General features: G+C 44.2%; 1 long non-coding RNA gene across 3 annotated transcripts; it reads left to right on the plus strand.

The window, feature by feature from the left end:
- The first annotated feature begins 84 nt into the window (after positions 1-84).
- Positions 85-6,341, plus strand: LOC113835186. 3 transcript variants are annotated; one of them, XR_004769709.1, is made up of 3 exons: positions 85-508; positions 3,169-3,285; positions 5,523-6,341. It is a non-coding gene; the product is annotated as an uncharacterized LOC113835186 (long non-coding RNA). The 3 variants fall into 3 exon arrangements; XR_003484501.2 differs by lacking the exon at positions 85-508 and adding an exon at positions 2,824-2,883 and having other exon boundaries at positions 3,134-3,285; XR_003484500.2 differs by lacking the exon at positions 85-508 and adding an exon at positions 2,825-2,883.
- Positions 6,342-16,597: the final 10,256 nt, after the last annotated feature.

The raw sequence follows: 16,597 nt of genomic DNA on the forward strand, positions 1-16,597 counted from the left end.
AAGCCATGTGGGGGCGTGGCCTTTCCCTGGGGAACGCGTGGGAGCGCGCCTCTTTTCTTCCGGGCCATCATGGGGTGTGGTGCGCGCCCCCCCAGCTCGCCGCGTGCTCGTCCTTTGCGCGCGTCGCCGTCGGCACGTTGCCACCCGTCTCTTCCGAGTATGTCCGGCCGCTCGGCTCTACGTGGCGTGGGAGTGGCGCCAGAATTCAAACGAACAGCCGCAGTTGTAGGCGAGGTCACCGCCTGCTTTGAGCCAAGTCGGCTAGGACTCTCCGTGGCTGGGAGCGGCCTTTACGCGCGGCCCGTGGAGGAGCCTGGCTGGCCCGGTGGCCGGTGCTGCGCTTGGTCCGCGGCGGCGCAGCTGAATGGACGTCGGCGGACAGTACTAAGACGGTGAAAACCGGAAAGCCCTACGTTTATCCTTCGTGCACCCTGCGGGTACCGTATGTCAGCAGAAGGCCACGCTGTCGCGTTCACGCCACCCAACTCCTGTTCAGGCACCCAGCCAGGTCCAGTCCCCCTCACCCCCCCATTACAGTGTCACTAGTGACAGTTATTCGCTGACAATCTTGGGAAGATACACACTCCATTTCACAGAAAGGAGGAAGCAGGTCAAAAGCCTCCAGTTGGCCTAAGGTCACACAGCTAGCTATCCTTGGCTATTTTCAAGTTTTCTTTCTACTAAATAAAAAAAATAAAAAATAAAAAGAATATGGGGCTGGAGACATAGCTCAGCGGTTAAGGGCACTGGCTGTTCTTCCATAGGTCCCAAGTTCAATTCCCAGCTACCACAAGATGGCTCACAACCATCCTTGCTGAGATCTGGTATCCTCTTCTGGCATGCATGCATATACATGCATGCAGAACACTGTATACATAATAAATCTTTAGAAAGAATAATTCTAACGTCAAAGTTAATATTAAAAAATAATTCTTCAGGGGCTGGAGAGATGGCTCAGAGGTTAAGAGCGCTGACTGCTCTTCCAGAGGTCCTGAGTTCAATTCCCAGCAACCACATGGTGGCTCACAACCAACCATCTGTTATGAGATCTGGTGCCCTCTTCTGGTGTGTAGATATACATGGAAGCAGAATGTTGTATACATAATAAATAAAATTAGAAAAAAAAAATGCTTCAGTTTAATCCCAGCACTTGGGAGACAGAGGCAGGTGGATCTCTGTGAGTTTGACACCAGCCTGGTCTACAAGAGCGAGTTCCAGGACAGCCTCCAAAGCCACAGAGAAACCCTGTCTCAAAAAACAAAATAATAATGCATCAGTAGTTGTCATGTATGAGTGTATGGATGCACGTACCGCACTTGAATTTTTCAGCATTTGGAAACTCAGGTCTATCTCGTAGCATTTTTCACTAATGTTTGCCGTCAGTTTCAGTTACAGTGTGTGAGGAGCACCTCTGGTTTTGCGCATTGCTCTTTATTCGGCTTAGAGCAGAGCCTATGGTGAAGTAGGTGTCAGAAATTGTTAAATGAGTGAATGAGTATGTGTGGTGGCCTCAGAAAACTTGAATGAACTCCAGCAAAAGACAATAGTAAAGATGAAATTTCTCCTACGCAACAAAATAGTTACTAGCTTTATGTTTTTCCACAATATCGGCTACTGTACACTATGAACATATATTTCTCATTCTTTTTTTTATTTTTTTGGTTTTTCCAGACAGGGTTTCTCTGTAGCTTTGGAGCCTGCCCTAGGACTTGCTGTGTAGACCAGGCTGGCCTGGAACTCAGATCTGCTTGCCTCTGCCTCCTGAGTGCTGGGATTAAAAGTGAGCACCACCACCTCCCAGCCCTCACATAGATTTTAAAACACCTTCCATATAGACAAGTAAATGTCCTCACATATCTGGCAATCTTCTCCCCAGTATTACTCTCAAGTAGTAACCACCATTAGCAATTTTTTGGAATATCAATGCTTATACAAATATATGTACAAATTTCATGTACGTGTGCAATGTATATATACTATGGTGCAGCTAACTTTTCCTTTTCATAAATATGATAAATATCTTTCCATTTCACTATATAGAGCTGACTTTTTTTTTAAAGCAATGAGTCTTTATTGTTTAACGAGTTAATTTTTTTAAAGATTTTATTTATTTATTATGTATACATCATTCTGCTTCCATGTATATCTGCACACCAGAAGAGGGCACCAGATTTCATAACGGATGGTTGTGAGCCACCATGCGGTTGCTGGGAATTGAACTCAGGACCTTTGGAAGAGCAGTTGGTGCTCTTAACCTCTGAGCCATCTCTCCAGCCCTCTAGAGCTGACATTTTTATAGCCAGCATGATATTCAGTGTTCAGGCAGATGTATCAGTTTATTTAATCAATTTCCAATTTTTCACTTTTGACAACAGCACACAATAATAATAAAATTAAAATTCAGCCATGCAGTGGTGGTGCATACCTTTAATCCCACTACTCAGGAGGCAGAGACAGGAATCTCTGGGAGTTCAAGACTAGCCTAGTCTGAGCAGTGAGTTCCAGGACAGCCAGGGCTATACAGAGAAGCCCTGTCTCAATAAATAAACAAACAGAAGGAAATCCAGAAAGGTGAACTGAGGGAAGTCATTGTCCTCACACTTAAAATAGTCAAGCAATTTGCTACCAATTATTTGAAGTGATTTAATAATAACCGAATGATGGTTTATTATTGAAATTAAGTGTCCTTGAAGAGTTCATTATACTGAAAAGCTTATTTCCTGTAATAGATTTTCAGATAAGATCTTTGTTACAGGCAAGCGGTGGTGGTGGTGGTGGTGGTGGTGGTGGTGGCAGCAGCAGCAGCGCACGCCTTTAATCCCAGCACTTGGGAGGCAGAGGCAGGAGGATCTCAGTGAGTTCAAGGCCAGCCTGGTCTAAAGAGTGAGTTCCAGGACAGCCTCCAAAGCAATACAGAGAAACCCTGTCTAGAAAGAGAGAGGGAGGGAGGGAGGGAGGGGGAGGGAGGGAGGGAGGGAGGGAGGGGAGGGAGGGGAGGGGAGGGAGGGAGGGGAGGGGAGGAGAGGAGAGGAGAGGGGAGGGGAGGAGAGGAGGAGAGAGGAGAGGAGAGTCTCCTTCAAGAGTGCACCTCCACTGACCTAAAGACCTGATAGGTTGTTTGGTTGTTTCTTAGATGCTGGTGGATTGATGTTGTGGTCTACTTGACAGGACTGAGAATGGCCCAAGAGCCATGCCTTTGGGTGTATTTGTGAGGATGTTTTCAGAGAAGTTGAACTGAAGAAAGAAGAGTACCCGGAATATGGATGGCATCATCCCATGGAGGAGGTAGGGGGCGGGGAAGCAGAATAAATACTGAAGAAGGAGAAAGTGAGCTGAGCACCAGCATTTATCCCTGACTGTGAGGCAATAGGGCCAGTTGCTTCACACTCCTGTTGCCACAACTTGAGCCATTTTTGCCATCATTCTTTCTCCGAAATAGTGGATTGTACCCTCAAAACATAAGCCAAAAGCCAAGCACTGGTGGCCCATGCCTTTAATCCCAGCACTTGGAAAACAGAGGCAGGCAGGCGGATCTCTGTGAGTTCAAGACCAGCCTGGTCTACAGAGTGAGTGCCAGGACAGCCAGGGAAACACAGAGAAACCTTATCTCCAAAAACCAAACCAAAACAAACCCATAAGCCAAAATAAATGTTTCCTTAAATTGTTTTCCTTTGGTCCTCTGGTACTTTGTCTTAGTAATGGAAAAGTACAACCACTTTCCAGTATTGCCAACGTGGGGACCAAGCCTCTAACACATGGGGTTTTGGAAGACACTTGAGATCCAAACTATTATAGCTTGCTTGCTTTAAAAACAAGGAAAAAGATACATGGACATCTAAGTTAACTAATATTTCCCAATGATTGTGACTCCAGACTCACAATCATGCCAGCCAAGCATGCTGAGGAAATGGTAGGATGTGACGATAAACTGTGGGAGCAGAGAGGAGGCAGACTGGACCCTAGTGGTGAAGAGAATGCAGCCCTAGTGACTCATGGGAATTTGAGAACAAGGAGAAGAGAATGATGATATTTTGCTTTTGTTAAATTTTTTTTTTTTTTCAGGGTTTCTCTGTATTTTTTTGGAGCCTGTCCTGGAACTCACTCTGTAGACCAGGCTGGCCTCAAACTCACGGTGATCCTCCTGCCTCTGCCTCCCCTGCCTCCCGAGTGCTGGGATTAAAGGCGTGCACCACCAACCCCCAGCCTTTTGTTAAAGTTTTAACCATTATTTATTTGGATGTGTATGGGTATTTAATTGCTTTTATGTTTCGTGCCCTTAGTGCAGTGCCAGCAGAGGCTGGAAGAGGATGTCAGATCCTCTGGGACTGGAGTTAAAGGTGGTTGTGAGCCATGTGGGTGCTGGAAATTGAATCCAGGTCCTCTGGGAGGGCAGCTAGTGCTCTTAACTGCTGAGCTACCTTCCCAGGTCCTTTTCTATGAAATTTTAGGTAACATTTAGCTACCTTTGTCCATCAGAATTGTAAAACTGAACTCCAAGAGACAAGTTGGGACCACAGAGAGGCTCGTAGACAAATGCTGATTAGGGTCTCTGGCTAAGGGCTAATATAATAGCAGTGGCCTGGGATTAGTACCACAGTGTGTGCAGACATCTTACAATAGCCAGCCTTGGAAGCACATAGTACTTATGTACTATAGTACATAGTTACATAGTTACTATGATAGTTACATAGATGGCACTATTGCAGCTTTTAATTAAACAATAGGAAAAATATGTACACTAAACTAAGTATGATAAGCACAATTCATTTACTTCAAAGCAGAAAAATAATCCTAAAAATTCAAGAATCCTATCTTGTCAGTGTAGTGATCCCCTCCACCTTTGGTCTGAACTACCCCGTAATTGTTAGGTTTCACAGCAAGACAGACACCTGGCAATCTTATGAAAATTAAAAACAAACAAACTAAAAAAATAAAAACAATGAACTCAAGGAAAAACTCTCTCATACTTGTGGAAATACTAAGGAGGCATTTTGATACATGAGTCAGAAGTTCAGAGGTGAGATTAGGGCTTGAGTGTCACTGGCATAAGAAAGTAATTTAAAGCATGACAGGAGTGAGATCATCAGGGAAAGAATATAAATAGAGAACACGAGAAAGCCCAGTACAGGGGCCCTGGGACACTGGAAACTTAAGAGTTCCAGTGGAGGGTGAAAAGCTAGCCAAGGAGACCCCTAGAGGGAAAAACTGGAGAGTGTGATTTTCCAGAATTGAAATAAAGAGTTTCAGTGAGAAATGGGTCATTTGGATTGCATGCTTCTAAAACGTGACGTTTGATAATAGAAACAATCATTGGGGTTAGCAACATCAAGGCCACTGGTGTCCTCCCACGGTCTCAGTAGCACAGCCGTGGTGGCTGCTTATTTGAAGAGGGCAGATGTATTAAGGTGAGAAGGCAGCCGTGTATTAGCAGGTATCGAGGAATGTCAGGAGAAAGGACTGCTTTTATAAGTGGGTGACATTATGTGACTAGACATGGACATTATGTGGCCTTATGATTTCAGGAGACAACTCTTCAAAACAACTCCTTCCCAGAATAGAAATGAAGCCTTTGATTGGAACAAGAACACTTCATCTGTTAAGACAGAAGAGAAGGCAGGTATTGACAGAGGAAGTCACGTGCAGCCTGTCCACCATCCCATGGCTATGCAAGAGTGTGCTTTGGCTGAGCATAGAACATTTTATTTTACACAGATTCACAAAGTCCCCACAGCCTGTGCTGGGAATATCACTGTGTTTGGCAATAACTTTCCCTGTTCTAGGGTTTATGTGCACTTCTCTATTCTGCATTAAGAATGTGCATCCTCCAGAGACCCACAGCCAAACATCAGGCAGAGCTCCAGGAACCTCAAGGAAGAGGGGAAGGAAGGATTGTAACAGCCAGGGGGGTTGGGTCAAGGACACCAGGAGAACACAGTCCACAGAATAAACTAAGCAGGGCTGCAAGGGGCTCAGAGAGACTGATGTGGCAGTCACTGAGCCTGTATGGGTCTGTACTAGGTCCTCTGCATATATGCTATGGTTGTGTAGCTTGGTCTTCTGGTGGAACTCCTAACAGTGGGAATGGGGGCGGGTATCTCTGATTCTTTTGCTTTCTCTTGGAACCTTTAACCTCCTATTGGATTGCTTCATTCAGCCTTGAAGTGAGGATTTGTGCTTAGTCTTACAGTAACTTACGCTGTGTTTGGTTGATATCCCTGGGAGACTTGCTCTTTTAATGAAGGGAAACAGAAGAAGAATGGATCTGGGGCAAAGGGGAGTTGTGTGTTTGGGGACAGGGGCGAGAGTGCAGGGAGGGGCAACTCTGGTTGGGATGCAATGTATGAGAGAATAATAATAATAAAAAGAATGAGCATTCTCTTGCACTTGGTCAGTTTCACAGCTATATCTGTCGTTGGGCAGGAGAAATGAGCTCCTTTGGCCATGACCCAAAAGCGATACATGTAGACCATCACTCTGAGGTATATGGTAAGACCTGTTGGCCATGAGGGGACAATATTCACTGTTTAACTAATCTTTGTCTCTCTCATGTGAGGAAAGCAATGTTTATGTGAGCCATCACTTTCTTGGTGACTTTGATATCTATAATTCTTAGAGCGAATGACATAGTTGATCTGCTACTCCTGGTATTACTTGATGAACGGTTTGGCACAGAAACAGAGTCATCACAGCACAGAGGAATCACAGGTCCCAGCAGTCTGGCAATTTCAGGGTGGTGCCAGTTCCCTGAGGAGGTGTCAGGCTGGCCGAGATGCTGTCTTCCATCTGGTTGCATTGGGTAAATTGGATGTAGACCACCTCTCTGTCAATAAGGATAGACTAGTACAAGGCATGAGAATGAACCTATGAGAGGTGGCCGGGTGTTCGTGGCACACACTAACCCCAGCACTCGGGAGGCAGAGACAGAACTCTGAGTTCGAGGCCAGCCTGGTCTACAGAGAGAGTTCCAGGACAACTTCCAAAACAATGCAGAGAAACCCTGTCTCCAAAAACCAAAAAAGAAAAAGAAAAGAAAATAATGAGAGGTGGCCTGGGTCTGGTGCCACACGCCTTTAATCCCAGTACTTGGGAGGCAGAGGCAGGTGGATCTCTGAGTTTGAGGCCAGCCTGGCCTACCCAGTGGGTTCCAGGACAGGCTCCAAAGATCCCTGGTTATGGAGCCAGTTTGGATAGTGCAGATAGCGTGTATTTTATCTGGGTATTCTTTTGGCCCCATTACTCAATATTGCCCAAAATATGACCATCTTTATAAGTGCCAAAGGTTATAAAACATGGAACTATACAGGCTCTGCTAATGGAAACTGCAGATCGATGCCAAGTGTGATGCACTTGGGAGGTTAAGACAGGAGGATTGCAAGTGCCGGGCATGGTGGCACACAGCTTTAATCCTAGCACTCAGAAGGCAGAGACAGAAGGATCTTTGTGAATTACAGTCCAGCTTTGTCTCCATATCAAGCTCCAGGACAGCCTGGCTACATAGAGAGACCCTGTCTCAAAAACAAAACATAAATGAACAAACAACAACAACAACAAAAAGAGGACTGAAAGTTCAAAGTTGGCTTGGTATACATAATGAGGGTCTGTTAGGGTTTGAATATGCAATGTCTCTCCCCAATCTCATGTTTTGTTGAGGTTCTGGCCCTCAGCTGTTGGTGCTATTGAGAGATAGAAGCACTAACCTCACCAATTGGTTATCCCACTTACAGCTGAATGGACTTTAAGGAGGAGGAAACTAGTTATAGGAAGGTGGTCACTGGCAGTGACCTGTGACCTGTGAAGGCACTGCAAACAACTTCTCTCTCTCTCTCTCTCTCTCTCTCTCTCTCTCTCTCTTTCTCTCTCTCTCTCTCTGTGTGTGTGTGTGTGTGTGTGTCTGTCTGTCTGTCTGTCTGTCTGTCTCTCTCTCCCCACTTCCTGGCTGCTTTGAGGTGAGTAGCCTCTTCTACTACATGCTGTACTATATGGATACGGTTCAGTTTAGGCCCAATTAAGCCAAGTGACCATGAACCAGTTCATCTGAAACCATGAGCCCAAATAAATCTTTCCTCCTCTTAAGTTGGCTTTCTCAGTTATATTGCCACAACAACTTTTATTCAAATGAATTTGAGCTGATAACAAGAAACTACTACATCAATATATTTATGCATAATACATTAATATGATGGTGGCGGCACATGCCTTTAATCCCAGCACTCAGAAGACAGAGGCAGGCAGATCTCTCTGTGAGTTTGAGACCAGCCTGGTCTACAAAGCAAGTTCTAGGACAGCCAGGACTACACAGGCAATCCTGTTTCAAAAAACAAAACAAAACACCCCTCCAAAACATTAATACATAAATGACCTGAGATGGCCACCAGATAGACAACCTTCAGATGGAAACTTTGCTTGCTATTGGGCCTTTCTGAAAATAGAGCACTCAACCATTGTGGCCTTAAAGATCTATATAACCTTAAATTCAATGCTGTCAATTAGCATATGGGCACCCATTCGTTCTATTAGTAAAACAATCAGAGCAAAACTCTGTCACTAAATACAATTCTACTTTCAAGATAGAGTCCTTCTGGGACCCCAAGAAGTTAATCAATTCCATTATTAAATAGCTGTCTTGCTGAAGGGAACTAACAACCTACAAGGGACATTTTTTTTTTTTTTTTTGACTAAATGGAACTCACAATTCAAAGATGATTTAGTTGATGGTATGGCTTGGTTCACAGACAAATCTTCAAATTTCAAGGGTAATGGAGTTTAAGGATCTGTCTTCCCTAAGTGAGCTGGCTAGTTTAATGTCAACTTGACCCAAGCTATAGTCATCTGGGAGGAGGGAACCCTAGCTTCAGCATTCACAATATTGGGTTGTAGGCAAGGCTATAAGGCATTTTCTTTCTTTTTAAATATATTTTTAATTTTTTATTTAAATTAGAAACAAGGTCGTTTTACATGTCAATCCCCATTCCTTCTCCCTCCCCTCCTCCCCTGCCCACCACTAACACTCTACCTATCCAATACCATTTCTGCTCCTCAAGGAGAGTGAGGCCTTCCATGGGGGGTTCTTCAGAGTTTGTCATATCCTTTGGGATAGGGCCTAGGCCCTCCCCCATGTGTCCAGGCTGAGGGAGTATCCCTCTATGTGAAATGGAATCCCAAAGTCCATTCCTACGCTAGGGATAAGTACTGGTCTACTACAAGAGGCCCCATGTATTTCTGAGGCCTCCTCACTGACACCCACATTTAAGGGGTAGCATTTTCTTTTCTTTTTTGGGGGGGGTTTGAGGAAGGGTTTCTCTGTGGATTTAAGAGGCTATCCTGGAATTAGCTCTTGTAGACCAGTGTGGTCTTGAACTCACAGATTTCTGCCTGCCTCTGCTTCTGAGTGCTGGGATTAAAGGAGTGTGCCACCACCCCCAGGCTAAGACATTTTCTTAATTAGTGATTGATGAGGAGGGCCCAGTTCATTGTGGGTGGAGCCATCCCTGGGCTCATGATCCTGGGTTCTATAAGAAAGCAGGCTGAGTAAACCATGAGGAGCAAGTCACTTCCCCCATGGCCTCTGCATCAACTCCTTCCCCCAGGATCCTGTCCTGTTTGAGTTCCTGTCTACATCCTAAACAGTGGTGTGGAGTTGTAGGCCAAATAAACCCTTTCCTCTCCAAGTTGATTTTGTCATGGTGTTTCATTACAGCAACACAAATCCTAACTAAATCATAGCCAACTTCTGATTGAAACCAGTCTAGTACATTCTGCTTTGAGGGCCACATGCAATGTAACAATGATGTATATATAGGCTAGTTTCAATAGCAACTCACTGGTAGATATTTTGTAGATATGAGCTTCACATATGAGCTAATCATGTGGTTGATGATTAAGATTAATAAATAAAGCCGGGTGTTTGTGGCACATGCCTTTAGTCCCAGCACTCGGGAGGCAGACACAGGTGGATCTCTGTGATTTCAAGGCCAACCTGGTCTACAAGAGAGTTCTGGGACAAGCTCCAAAGCTACACAGAGAAACCCTGTCTCAAAAAAAAAAGGGACTCATAAAATGAAATTCACAAAACTAAGTAGCAAGTGCTCAGAGGATGGTCACAGTTGCCAGTTCAGCTCTCCATAGCATAAGACATAAAAATCCACCCCATGCACAAAAATGGACAGAATCATGAGGACTTAAAGAGATACAAGTCATGTGATGCCTATAGTAAGACCCAGGCATGTGACATAGTAAAAAAATCCAGAGTGTAATAACTGGGACATAGGCCTTATGTGAATGTGACAAATGAAGCCAGGAGCCTGACTGCTAAGTTACAAAGATTTCAGGAGTGCTTCAGGACAAGCATATACATTCCAGATATGGAACTGTCATTCCAGAGTACCACGTTGATATGGAAACCTCTAGTATTGCATCAAAAATCACTTCTGTCTTGCATTCAAATACTTAGCAGAATTCCAGTCAAGACCTGCATCTTCTTCACAGGTTACATAGCTATGGGCATGTTCTTGGTACATTAGACAGTGTTCCATTTTGCTTTCTGTTGCTGAAATGAACACCATGACCTAAAGAGATTTGGAAAGAAAGAATGTATTTGTCTCAAGTAAAAATCATCACTGGTGGAAGTCAGGGCAGAAACTCAAGCAGAGACTATGAAAGAACACTGCTTGCTTGCTGTCTGGCTAGTGCTCAACCCTCTCTCTCTCTGTCTCTCTCTCATTTTGAGATAGTGTTTCTCCATGTAGCCCTGGATGTACTGGAACTTGATCTGTAGACCACATCAGCCTCAAGCTTAGAGATCTGCCTGCCTCTGCCTTCCAAGTGCTGAGATTAAAGGTGTGTACCACCGGGCTGGAGAGATGGCTCAGAGGTTAAGAGCACTGACTGCTCTTCTAGAGGTCCTGAGTTCAGTTCCCAGCAACCACATGGTGGCTCACAACCATCTGTTATGAGATCTGGTGCCCTCTTCTGGTGTGCAGATATACATGGAAGCAGAATGTTGTATACATAATAAATAAATAAAATCTAAAAAAAAAAAAAAAGGTGTGTACCACCACCACCAAGCCCCACTTTATTTTACAACCCATAGGCCCACTTGCTCTGGCTGGTCAATCTCTCATTCAAACTCTCTTCCCAGGTAATCCTAGGCTGAGTCAAGCTGACAATTCAAATTACCACACTATTTAAAATCAAAGAGTCAAGAGGAAATGCAACAGCTTACTTTACCAAGATGGCTCCTAATTGATACTTGACAGGTGCCCACTGAGATTCCCAACTGAAAAATCTCAACTGAATTCTCGATAAGTAAAGGCCTTGAAATCGGGCAAAATTTTGTCGAATTAAAAATATACAGTCAGGGCCGGGTGTTGGTGGCACACACCTTTAATCCCAGCACTTGGGAGGCAGAGGCATGTGGATCTCTGTGAGTTCGAGGCCAGCCTGGTCTCCAGAGCGAGTGCCAGGATAGGCTCCAAAGCTACATAGAGAAACCCTATCTCGAAAAACCAAAGGAAAAAAAAAAATACAGTCAGGGGCTGATGGCACATGTATTTAATCCTAGCACTCGGAGGCAGAGGCAGGCAGATCTATGTGAGTTCGAAGTCAGCCTGATCTACAGAGTGAGCTCCAGGACAGCTAGGGCTGTTATACAGAGAAACCCTGTCTCAAAAAACCAAACCAAACCAAAACAAAACAAAATACTAAGCATGGTAGCGCATAGCTGCAATTACCAGCACTTTGGAGGTAGAGGAGGGAACATCAGGAATTCAAGGAATACATACTTGAGTATGTAGTGAGTTGACAGCTTCAGCTATGTGTCTCAAATGAACAAACAAAAAACATCTCAAGCTGAACTAAACAGGATATAGTTCAGCAGGTTGAGTGCTTGCCTAGCACGTCTGAGCCCTGGGTTTCATTCCCAGCACCACATAAAATCTGGCCTGGTAGTACAACCCTGAAATCAAGGGTCTGAAGCTCAGTTCATGGTTGCCTCCATAACAAAATGTGTGTGCATATTCTGCCTGCATGTGTTCACATGCACCATGTGCATGCCTGGTGCTTACAGAGACCAGAAGACCCCGTGGTAGATCCCCTGGAACTGGAGTAACAGATGGTTGTGAGCCACCATGTAGGTGATGAGAATCAAACCCATGTCTTCTGGGAGAGCAGCCAATGCTCTGAACCACTGAGCCGTCTCTCTCTCCAGCCCTCACCACATGGGAGAAAACATCAGCATCGGATTTGTTTCTATCTGGCTTTCCTGAACTGCTGAATAGTTCCAGCATACACCATTGCTCATGACCTTTTCAGTGTAGATCTGCACTTCCTCATGAAGATTTCCTAATTCTTTTTTGTTTTGTTTTGTTTTAATTTTTCCAGACAGGGTTCCTCTGTATTGCTTTGGAGCCTGTCCTGGAACTTGCTCTGTAGACCAGGCTGGTCTCAGGAACTCACAGAGATCCACCTGCCTCTGCCTCCTGAGTGCTGGGATTAAAGGCATGTGCCACCAATGCCCGGAGATTTCCTAATTCTTATCTTTAAGGCTTATGGCTTGTTTGTACTGAAATCTCTTTATCTTATTAGTCTGGTTTCCCTTTATCTTTAGCCTTAGTTGTATAATAAGGACACTTTTGAATGATAGTTCCTTAAAAAACCTAGATGTTTGGGAGCTGGAGAGATGGTTAAGAGGTTAAGAGCTGCTCTTCCAGAGGCCCTAAGTTCAATTCCCAGCAACCATATGCTAGCTCCATAATGAGATCTGGTGCCCTCTTCTGGCCTGCAGGCAGTCATTCAGAGAGAACACTGTATTTATAATAAATCAAAAAACACAACAAACCAAAAAAACCAAAAAAGACCTAGATCTCTGTCTCACATGCAACAGAAGCTTGTTGTTTTGGCATCCAGGATTGTTGTGGTGGACTGTCTGTCATTAGAAATGAATGCAGACTTCTGTCTTTCTGCTGTACCATCCTGGTGTGTGGTTTGCATGATCTGAATTGCATTATGGGTCTGTGTGTTCCTGTACCTCTGGTCATGGCATCCATATTCCAGACAGCAGAAGAATGTCAAAAAGCAAAACAAACAAACAAACAAAAAAGAAACAAAGCTGGGCGTTGGTAGCACATGTCTTTAAATCCAGCACTCGGGAGGCAGAAACAGGCAGATCTCTGTGAGTTCGAGGCCAGCCTGGTCTCCAGAGCGAGTGCCAGGATAGGCTCCAGTGCTATACAGAGAAACGCTGTCTTGAAAAACAAAACAGAATAACAACAACATAAAACAAAACAAAACAAAACAAACAAAAAACCAAAACAAAACCCTAAAGCATACATAAAAAGTCAGTACTTCTTTTGAAAGAGGTTTTCCCTGAAATCCTGCTCCAAAAGCATTATTTAAATATCTCTAGCTGTAACTTATTTTTGTTGTGAGCCTAGCCTTTAACGGCTGAGCCATCTCTCCAGCCCTCTAGCTGTAACTTAAAGAAAGAAATGGTCATGCTAAGATTCAAGGGAAGGAGAAAATGTTTTTAGTTGGGCACTTTGATACCCCACCTATTCTTAGGGCAGGGAGTATCTCGCCCACCCTTGGACCAATGTCTTAGTTTGCTTTCTATTGCTGTGATAAACATCATGACCAAAAGAAATCTGGGGAGGGAAGGGTTTATTCCAATTCACAGTGTTATAGTCACCATGAATGGATATTAGGGCAGGAACTCAAGGCAGAATCTGGAGGCAAGAACTGACACAGAGACCATGGAGAAATAGTCCCCCCCCCTTTTTTTTGTGCAACACAGGCCAACATGCCTAAGGCCCACAGTGGGCTTGGACCCATGTTAATCAGTAATCAAGAAAGTCACCCAGACTAGCATACAGGCCAACCTGAGGGAAGCATTTTCTCAGTGGAGGTTTCTCTTCCCGGATTACTTTAGCTTGTGTCAAGTTGATAAAAACTAAACAAAACTAAAAACAACCCCCCCAAAAACCCCAAATAACAACAACAACAACAACAACAAAACCTAACCAGTATAGATAACTTCTGGGAAGCTGCCAAGCTCCAGGATCTGTCTGGAAGGCTTGGCTGGGTGAGAGGTTGACTGTGGGGCTTCCCTGGGGTTGGGGGAGTGACCACTCCTAAGGGTAGCTGGCTGATGTCCAGAAAAGACTGTGGAGTTTGACAGCATCCCATGGCTATTCCAGCTACTTTCCTGCTTGTCGCCCTCGGTCAAACAGTCACATCGCTCTATAAGATCAGGTGTGGCTGATCAAACTGTATTTGTTCTTCCTCAGTAGCCTAATGGTTCCTGTGCTGCCCCTTAAAGTCTCACAGTCTTTGGTGGTCAGAGAGATTGCTGATGTTCTGGTGCCCTTTAGTCTAGTTCTGTCAGAATTCTTCATCCAGGGCCCATGGTGGGTTAAAGTCTGGTGGGTGGGGCCAGGTGCCTGCAAGACTGCCAAATAGGGTCTCACCAGGTAGGAAGTTCTGGTGTTGGCCTTGTAGCTGCTGGGACAGTGGTGCTGAAGATGGATTGATTGCTGGTGTCTCTGGGTTTTCACACTGCCGGTGATCTGGGAGCAACAGTGGGTGTGCTTTGCCTACCAGGCCTAGTATGGTATGCAAGCACATGGTGTTATTTAATCCTCTTCACAGCCCTATGAAGTTGCTCTGATTAAACCATTATGGTTCACAAATTGAGGTTTCAAAAAGTGAAATCACACACATACATGACTCCTGTTCATCTGGCTATCTTGGCTTAACAGACCTCTTTGTGCCTCTTTCCCACCAGATCTGGATGCCTGACAGGGCATCCACATCCAAGGTTGTAATCTGCATCCCAGGCCAAGAGATCCCAGCATCCTGCCATGACCTTCCTGTCAGGGCACAGGGCCCAGCAACCTGAGCCGGCCATGGAATCCTATAAACAGCAACTCCAGCAGTGGCTCTTCATTTTTATCAGGATCTTTCAGAGTCTGGTAGATGTCCTGTACTACACTATTTCTCTAATGCTAAGTATTGAAAATAAACTTCCACCTTTGTAATTTGTAGTGCTGAGGAACATCTACCTTTAAAACCATTTAAAATGAAATTAGAGTCTATTATCTTTTTCTAAAGTTTTTTTAAAATTTATTTTTATTTTGTATACATTGGTGTTTTGCCATGGGTGTCATGTCCCCTGGAACTGGAGTTATAGACACTTGTGAGCTGCTATGTGGGTGCTGGGAATTGAACCCAGGTCCTCTGGAACAGCAGTCAGTGTTCTTAACTACTGAGCCACCTCCCCAGCCCCAAAGTTTTTATTAGAAAATAAAAAGTCAATAGCTAGTTATGTGTGGCCCTCCTTCTACATGAAGCCAAGTGTCCATTATCTTCTTCTTAAAAACAAACTGGCATACACCTTTAATCCCAGAATCGGGAGGCAGAGGCAGAGGCAGAGGCAGGCAGACCTCTGTGAGTTCGAGGCCAGCCAGGTCTTTAGAATGATTTCTAGGACAGCCAGGGCTACATAATGAAACCTGTCTCAAAAAGGAACAAATGAACAAACAACCCCCAACCACAAACAAAACAAAACAAAAAAACAAGTTGTTATTCCTATTTCCATTTTGCCCAGCTGAGTTGAGTTGGTTTCATTATTGTTGTTTTGTGTCTTGTGTGTGTGTGTGTGTGTGTGTGTGTGTGTGTGTGTGTGTGTGTGTGTGTTGGAACTAGCTTTGTAGACCAGGCTGGCTTTGAACTCACAGAGATCCAAGTTCTGGGATTAAAGGCATGTGCCACCACCACCTGGCCATGGGCTTCAATTTCTTACTTCTTCATTCCCTGGCCTGTTCTAGGTTGGTTTCTACTTTATGCCTTCATAGAAGTTGTGTTTATCCAACTAACTTCCTGGTTGGATTCATATTCCCTATTACCTAACTTGACTTCCCTAGAACAATACTTAATTCTAAATTTTATATGAAAATTGCCTAAGCATTTTTTTAAAAATCAGAAGTATTCTTTTCTTCACAGAAGGAAAGTGTCAATCACATAAAGTAACTGGACCAGGCTTGGGAAGAAATTATTTTGCAAAGACAGCTGATTTTAAAAATCGAGGGACGATATGGGCCAAAACAAAAGAAATAATGACTGAAAGCCAAAACAAACATCTGGAAAGAAAGAGTATAGCCTGATGGGATGGAGTCCAGAAGGAAGAATGGACAATGAGTGGGAAGGACCGTGGTGAACTATGACTAAACCCTTGCAGCCCCAGGAGAAGGGTAGAGACTTGGTGCCTATGAAAGTAGATGAAAGCAAACACATGTCTGAATAATGATTTTTTTGATCTCTCTATGTGCTATTAGGGAGTTATAACTGAAAGGTTATTTTCTTTATTTAAGTTTTATTTTTTCAAACTGTTGTTTTTATAATTAAATCACTTTCCCCCTTCCCTTTCTTCTCTACAGCCCCACTCATGTTCCTGCCCTCTAACTTCTCCCATGTCCTCCACCTCACTCTCAAATTGATTGCCTCTTTTTCTTTGATTATTATTGTTACACACACACACACACACACACACACACACACACACACACACAGGAACACATATTTATATAGATGGACACTATGTAAA

This window comes from Cricetulus griseus, chromosome 4 (genome assembly GCF_003668045.3).
Source record: "Cricetulus griseus strain 17A/GY chromosome 4, alternate assembly CriGri-PICRH-1.0, whole genome shotgun sequence".
Classification (NCBI taxonomy): Eukaryota; Metazoa; Chordata; class Mammalia; order Rodentia; family Cricetidae; genus Cricetulus; species Cricetulus griseus.